Source organism: Etheostoma cragini, chromosome 7, assembly GCF_013103735.1.
Source record: "Etheostoma cragini isolate CJK2018 chromosome 7, CSU_Ecrag_1.0, whole genome shotgun sequence".
NCBI lineage: Eukaryota > Metazoa > Chordata > Actinopteri > Perciformes > Percidae > Etheostoma > Etheostoma cragini.
The window spans coordinates 23,789,434-23,797,644 of NC_048413.1; the positions used below are offsets into that span (position 1 = coordinate 23,789,434).

Sequence of the window (8,211 nt, forward strand, 5' to 3'; positions counted from 1 at the left end):
GATATATATAGATATAGAGATATAGATATAGAGATATAGATAGATAGAACAGTATTTCTCTCTGAATTGTATTTGAGTTGAAGGAAAAAGAAAGATAATGAAAATATTCAAGTACAAGGACCTCAAAATTGTGCCTAATTACAGCACTTGAGTAAATGTGCTCAGTTACTTCTTTATTTATGCTTTAAAAACAACTGTCTGGTTCACCATCAGCTGACTAGTAGCATCCTATCATAATCATACACATGTATAACATGGTCGATATGAAGTCATAATCTTGTTATTATATTGGTTATAGATTCAGTGGTTATCTAATATTGAGTAATTATAAAGGAGCAAGTGGGTCTCTTGACAGAATCCTTGTTGTTGCTTGGATTCGTTGAGAGCCCCCTCAAAAAGCAGAACCTCTTTCACCACAATGCTTTGTGTTGAGCCATATTTTAGTAAAAAAGTTTTTGGAATATGCATATAATGTATGGACAGCTGAGAAGTAGATTATGCTTCAAAAAAAGTAGGACAACTTTTTGATACTTTACAATTAGCATTAAACTAGGTCACTGCCATCCTAAAGGCACAAACACTTTAAAGCTGCCCTGCGTTTGCTATTCTAAAAGAGATTTTGGAGTGTTGCTTTAAGTGCCACCTAACCTGGTAGTTGCTATTAAACATTCTGATCAAGCTTAAAAGGTTATCAGGTATTGACCATACTGAGCTGACATTTCCCAGGTAAAGCCCTGCAGTGTGTGAACATTTGAGAGACCTGCAGCATATATATTAGAACTACTCCCTATTTTAAAGGAAGATGGGAGCATGTGGAGTGAAGGTCTTCACTCATAGTCAAGTCTCACATTCATGTCGCAGCAACATTTCATTTGCTTTGTTTCAGTGCCGTTTCATTCAGTATCCTTAATTTCAATTCAGTCAGTATCTGGCAGAGAAGGTTCTCTAAGGCCTTGATTTTGAAAAGCCTGTGCAGGCAGAGGTAAAGTATACCAAGTGTCCTTTTTTTGTTGCCAGGCAACAAGGCAAAGTCAGCTGCTGTCAATCATTTTGCAAATAAAGAGTAACATTGAGTAAAGTAATTAGCTAATGAAAGAAGAAGAGAAAAGACTTTGCATCTATTTCAGTCTAAGCCTGTTGTTTTTTATTTTATCACTAAAAAAATCTTTATTACTGAAACGGCATGGATAGAAGCAACCACGGGCAACTCTTCCTCTATTTTCCTTGCTTACTTTAGAGCTAAAACGACATAAGGCATGATTGTAAAACCATAGTCTTTTCTTTCATTTTGACTTTTTGTTTTCAAATTCATTTTAGTTTTAATTCGTTTTTAAAACCGGTTTTCTAGTTTAGTTAATTTTTTTGAAAATGCTTAGTTTTAGTTTAGGTTTTATTATTGTTCAATAAAAACAAACTAAATAGCCAACAGGCTAAGGAAGACCGACATCAAAGGCATTTTAAACTTTGGTTTGAGTAAAGTGGTGAACTTTTTGAAGTCCGTCGACTCACACAGTTCTGTAGACATTCCAGTATTCCACGTATTAACCCACGTCCCCCCCTGCTTTTGGTGTTCATGCGTATTTACTAACCGGCTATCAGGTCGTCTGTGAAAGCAGCCTGTAGTGTACTCTGCCCTCCTGTTGTCTCCGTCATGCTGCTGGCCCTACGTATCCTTACGTCCATGCCCGTAACGTTACAGGGCTTAGCTTCTGTTTTGAGGAAAGGGGGCTTGGCATTCTCCTTTACCTTGTTAAGGTAAGATAGGTTAGCAAGGGGCAAGGACTGTTGTTTGTTGTGTTCAATTTTACATGGAATGTTGGAATTCCTGGGTTCCCGGTTGGAAACTAAACACGTCAACAGGAAATGTCATGGTTGGTAAGATATTACGTTATTTGCTCAATAATAGACGTTGACAAAGATGAAAACTAAGGACATTTACTACGATAATTTTAACCAAACTTATATATTTTTGGCACCTATAGCACATTGAACGTCACTACAAGCCTGTAACACAGAGGCCTCAATGAAGAGAAGGGAGACCATTGCAGCACTTGGAGCACTTTAGAACCTATGTCATACAGTCTGTTTAAAACTCACAGCAGAATGTACTAACGTTTGTGATGCTTTTGGCTGGTAAAATTAAGTGACAATCAAAGAAAAAAAGTCATTTAAAAAAAATCTAATTCATTTAAAAATTAAATCGTGAACATGGTGAATTGAGATTGTGATTTTATAACGATTAATTGGGAGGCCTACAGTGTAATTTCCTGCTTCAAGCCTATTGAAGAACGGCCATTTTCGACTGCTAGTGCAGATGCCTTCTTTATAAAAGCAGGGCAACACAAGTGGATAAATAAGAGGCACCTGGAGTGCAAACGCAGAATGCAAAGTGCTTCAAACTCATTCAAAACAACAACAAAAGGAACCCCCTGCTGCTAGAAATGCATCCTTTATGATTGCAGCCCTGAGGCACAACATCAAATCAAACTTTATTGTCCTAAAGAGGATGTTCAGGTCAGTGTGTTAGCAAAATAATGCACTATGATTAACGTAAATCCATGTTATCAAAATGTTTTGGATTTATACCCCCATTTAATTAAGTGAACATTTTGGGAAAGTATAGTAATGAGTTGAGGATGGACATCCAGTCCACAGAACTACTATTATTTGACGTTTACTTGGCAGGGAGCTGAGATTTTTTCGGAAGTCACGTTTGGGCTAAATTGTCTTGTTATGAAACAGAGCTATTGAGGTATAGAGGTATATTAAGGTATCTCTTGCCCACCTACTGACGTTTGCAAGGGCTCATGGAGACATGAACCATGAAGCATATCCCCAAGAAGGTAACACTATGCCAGAGAAGAACACTTCTCAAAAAAGGAATTTGCCTGCTTGCACAACTAACTGCATCAACTACCATCCTTATTTTACTTGTCTCCAGGTCTTAATAACAGTCCTCCATTCATCTCCATATCACCTTACATCTTCTGACTGAAATGCAAGCTATTGGTCAGCTCACAAATCCATGTTATCTTTCACCTAACATTCTCTTGTCAACCCATATAATGGACAGAGAAGGTGGTGCTAAAGTTGGGCAGACTCGGGGGCTCTAACATTTGACTGTGTGCTCGGGCAGTTTAAATAAGAAAAATTGTCTCTGGGGTCGAGATAGATGTGCATTTGATATGATCTGAACAGCCCTCAGCCGCACTTGAATTCTTACCTGAGATGGACCGTTGAGAGAGCGAGTGGAGATGATTGGCCTCATGCTCACTCTCCACTGAAGCTCAGCTTTTTGCTGAAACAAGTACCGGTAACTTTTACGGATAAGACACTGATTGCACTGATGCTCTGAGGCAGCGTGTCAAAGTAGGGCTGAAGTGCAGAAATGATTAAGAAAGGGCGGATGAATTGAGAGAAGCAGTTAAGAGGACAAGAGAGAGAGTTGAGTAGGGAGAGGCAGCTGCACCACTTATTTTCTACACTGTAAGTAGGAGCTTGCACTTCTGAAATGAATCACAGTTTATACTGTATAACCCTTATTCTGTACTTGGACAGTCTTCTAATGTGACGCTGTTGTTTTAGTGTTTCTGCAAAGCAATTTAAATGAACCGGAATAAATGCTTCTATTTAAATAAAGTTTGATTAATTGATTGATTGATATATTGTACAGCATTTCAAATGGAATTTGAGTGTCTTGCACTGTAACATAGCTTGTGTCCTCCAGCCTGGAAGTCCATGGTTGCCAACATAAAAATGACATTATTTAAACAGTTCAAATATCACATTTTGAATTTTTATGCAAATAATTTGTGACCAAATTAAAATTTCGATTGTCATGTTTAAAAAATACCATAATAATAATTTCAGTGTACTTGAAAGGATATCACTGCAATAATAAAATAATACAATAAAATGAAAAGTGAAACACTTTCAAATAAGTTTTTTTGCTTTGTTGTGTTTTTTATTTTGACTAGTATGCAATTTTTAAACTAAATTATAAGACATTAAAACCTAAAATGTAGTCATAAATTGTGTCCATACCCAGGAATTTTTATTTGATGATTACATTTTTAAATAAAATAAAATTGTATTTCTTATAATATATTTAAATCTTTACTGGACCCTGGACTTCCACAATCCAGAAAGTTTTACTTAAATATTATTTAGTTTCCTGCAAATGTAAAATCCACAACAGAAACAAACACAAATGTAAAGGAAAAAATCTGATGAAAGCTAAATACATGTGTTTATGTATGTGTGAGTGTGTGTATATGTGGTATTTTCTTAAATTTTCATCCATCTTTGTCCACTTATCTTGTTGCGGGGGGAGCAGCTCCTGCAGAGGACCCCAAACATCCCTTTCCCAAGCCACATCAACCAGCTCCGACTGGGGGATCCCGAGGCGTTCCCAGGCCAGGTTAGAGATGTAATCCTTCCACCTAGTCAACCAATGAAAGCCCCTCAAACCACAGAGACCATTTCTGGTTGAATCTCATTAATCCCTGGGGCTCTCCCACTGTGGAGTTGTTTAACTACCTCAGCGACTTCCACAAGGGAAATTGACAAAAATCCCCCATCATCCTCCAGCTCTGCCTCCACCATAGAGGGTGTAGTAGCTGGATTTAGGAGTTCCTCAAAGTGCTCCTTCTACTGTCCTATTACCTCGTCAGTTGAGGTCAACAGCGTCCCATCCTTACTGTACACAGCTTGGATGGTTCCCTGCTTCCCACTCCTGAGGTGGTGAATGGTTTTGCCAGGAGCACATTGGTGCCGTCCGAAGGTCCTTCTCCATGTTTTCTCCGAACTTCTCCCACACCTGCAGCTTTGCCTCTTTCACGGCAAAGGCTGACGGCCTGTGGTACCTTGCAAATGGCTCCCGAGTCCTCAGGGATAACATATCCCGGAAAGACTCATCCTTCAGTTGGATGACACCTAAGTTTGAACATTGTCTACTCCGCTTCATGGCCCCCATCCTCCACAGGGATGCATGAAAAGCTCCACCGGAGGTGTGAGTTTAAAGTATGACAGACAGGGGCCTATTCCAGACGTTCCCAATTTACCCGCACTATCCGTTTGGGCTTACCAGGTCCGTCCAGAATCTTCCACCACCTCCTGACCCAACTCACCACCAGATGGTGATATGTTGAGAGCTCAGCCCCTCTCTTTATCTGAGTGTCCAAAACATACGGCCTCAGATCAGATAAAACCGTTACAAAATCCATCATTGACCTTCGGCCTTCGGGTGCTCTGGTACCAAGTACGCTTATGAGCATCCTTATGTTTGAACATGGTATTTTTTATAGCCAATCCATAACTAGCACAGAAGTCCAACAACAGACAACCCCTCTGGTTTTGATCAGGAAGGCCATTTCAACCAATCACGCTTCTCCATGTATCTCCATCATTGCCCATGTGTGCGTTGAAGTCTCCCAGCAGAACTATGGAGTCCTCCTCAGGAGCCCCATGCAGGAATCGTTTCAAGGTTTCCAAGAAGGCCGAATAATCCGAACTTTGGCTTGGTGCATATGCACAAACAACACCAGTCCACCACAATAAGGGGATAGTTCCCGGAGAGGATTTTTCAAATAGTGATTGACCAATCTTTTATGTCACTAAGCACTCAAAGTATTAATGAAACAGTAATTTCAAGGATGGCAACTTAAAAGCAGCTTTAGAATGCAAGCAACCTTGTTGGATATAATTGAATTTACTTGGTTTATGTTACCATGGGAATGTAGAGTACATTGCAGCTAGAAAAAGAACGTTTTATCCTCTTGCACTTTTTATTATAAACATATATTTGATATTTTCAGGCAGCATCATAATAATGTGCATGTCATACTGTCCACATACAGAAATTGATGAGTCTGATGCTAAATCTAATTTAACCTAAACTATGACCATTGCCAAGGCAACTAATCCAATGCAACATACAATTGATACCTTGACCCCCTTGTTCCGCTCTTCTTCTCTGCCTACCTAGCTGTGTCAGGCTGTCACTCATAAACCAATCACAAGCTAACATCTTCCTCTTCTGGTCTTCTGTCACCTCTGACCCCGCCCCTGAACTCAGGTCTCCTCCAATAAGACGTGATGTCACAGTGAGGCATTCACCCATGGCCGCAGACAGAGCCGCCAATCATCTGGGATAATCAGAAATGGGCTGACCCTGAGGTGACCCGGCCTTGCAGAAGGCTGGCAGGATGTGAGCTGCTGGAGTGAAACGTACAGGGTATTTTCACGCTGTCTTCTCTGTCTGTCTCTCTCTCTCTCATACACACAGGCACACACACACACACACAAATACTGTAGCATGTACAGGTATCAGAAGCAGAACAGAGCTTTACTAGCCAAGTATGTGTACACATACAATGAATTTAAGTTTTTTCGTTGCTCTTTACTGTGTATGTGGTTTATGCATAATGTTAGTGTTACAAAGTTGTAACCGTTTTCACGGTGGATACTTGGTAATTACCAAAAACAGGAATGTGCATACAATCATTACTAAAATATTCTGAAGATTATCTGACTTTATTATTAAGTTTACACCTTTTCATATGGTGTCCTATGTGTTCACTTAGTTAACTCGCCCTTGACAAACAGCAGCCACAGTGATGATCTGATTGTTTTTTTTATGATGTGCAGCAGTACGTTCCTTGGTCTATTAACCTTTAACATGCCACAATATTCATCATTCACTCATGCCACTGGACGCATCCTGTCCTTTTTGTTGTCATCGTCCTCAAGAGGGATACAGTGGACATCTTCAATCAAAGAAATACTGAGAGAAACTGAGACCAAGTGGATGAAGAGAGAGAATAAGAGGATTAGGCTAGAAAGCGACAAACCCTCACGCCTCATATAACCAGAGTATAACCTCTCACTGACCATCATTACTGACTGACAGACCAACTAGCTTAAAGTGTCCATATTATGCTCATCTTCAGGTTTGTAATTGTATTTAGAGGTTGTACCAGAATAGGTTTACATGGTTTCATAAAAATAAAAATAAAAACACCATATTTGTTTTGTACGGCACTGCTGTAGATTCTTTTTTCACCTTGTGTGTTTGGGTCTCTGTTTTAGCAACAGAGGGAGACATCTCACTTGTTTTAGCTACAGAGTGGGACATCTCACTTCTATACTGTCCTTGTTGGGAGTTGCACATACGCAGTAGCTAGATAAGATCCCATCAGCTAGAAAACTCGTTCTCCAACTTTGGTCAGTACAAGGCAGGATTAGCTGGGAGACTTCTTCTAAACGAGGACACACTTGTAGAAGTGTCTTGTAGAATACCGGCAGAACAGGGACATGTAAGAAGTTCTTTTGTAGATTATGGAGAGCTCCTGTGTGTTTTATGGAGTTATGTGAGTGTTGACCACCACCAACACTTTCAAAATTAAATTGAGAGGGGATAAAGACAAAAAGCATGAAGACAATGGTATTCTTAGTAAATTTCTGTCTGTACATTTGTCCTACAGTAACACTACGGACAACTGAATGCAATGCAGTACAGCTCGACTTATAAAATGCACCACACAACTTGAAAGCCTTCACAATATCTGGCAGCTGAAAGAAGAGCAGAAATGACATTGTCTGGGTAAAGGCTTTGTAGATACATCACTGGTTTCATAGCAACCGCAGTGAACACATCATCAAAGACCAGTGGAACACTGGCTTTACAAAAAATAGATTATACACAACAGTTAAAGAAGAAAAAAAGATTGAAGATAGATGAAACTAACTAACTGAGGAAGAACAAAGAGGCTTTAATAAGTGACAAGGCCCCTGTTTTTTAATGACTTTACAAAGAAGTAGACAGAAGCACACTTCTAATGACATTGTGTAGTTTTCAGGCTGAAATGACACATTTTACTGGCATCAGGGTCAGAAGGGGGGTGAGCAGAATTACAATATGTTGTCTTATCCTATCCAATATTTTCCATTTCTAAGCCAATTTTCAATGCTGTGTTCTGTTAAAATGCCATTTTGAATATTCATTCTAACAAAACCACAGAGGTTTAACTATCTCTTTTTACGCATTGTGTCCATAAGAGGGCAAACCAGTACAACGGGAGACATAACTACATGTGTAACGTTAGTCCTGTCTCCCTCTCTCTCTCCGGAACGTGCAGGAGACAGGACAGACTGCAGTTTACACCACCGTCACAGAGTCCTTTATTTGGTCATAAACAACTGAATCTCTCG

The 8,211-nt window shown here is 39.6% G+C and overlaps 1 long non-coding RNA gene across 1 annotated transcript in view; it reads left to right on the forward strand.

Annotated features, from left to right (window-relative positions):
- LOC117947253 overlaps window positions 1-7,006 on the forward strand; it is a 20,064-nt gene extending 13,058 nt beyond the window's left edge. The window contains exon 3 of the long non-coding RNA XR_004657196.1: window positions 6,920-7,006. This is a non-coding gene — a long non-coding RNA (uncharacterized LOC117947253). The remainder of the gene's footprint in view (window positions 1-6,919) is intronic.
- The last annotated feature ends 1,205 nt before the right edge of the window (window positions 7,007-8,211 follow it).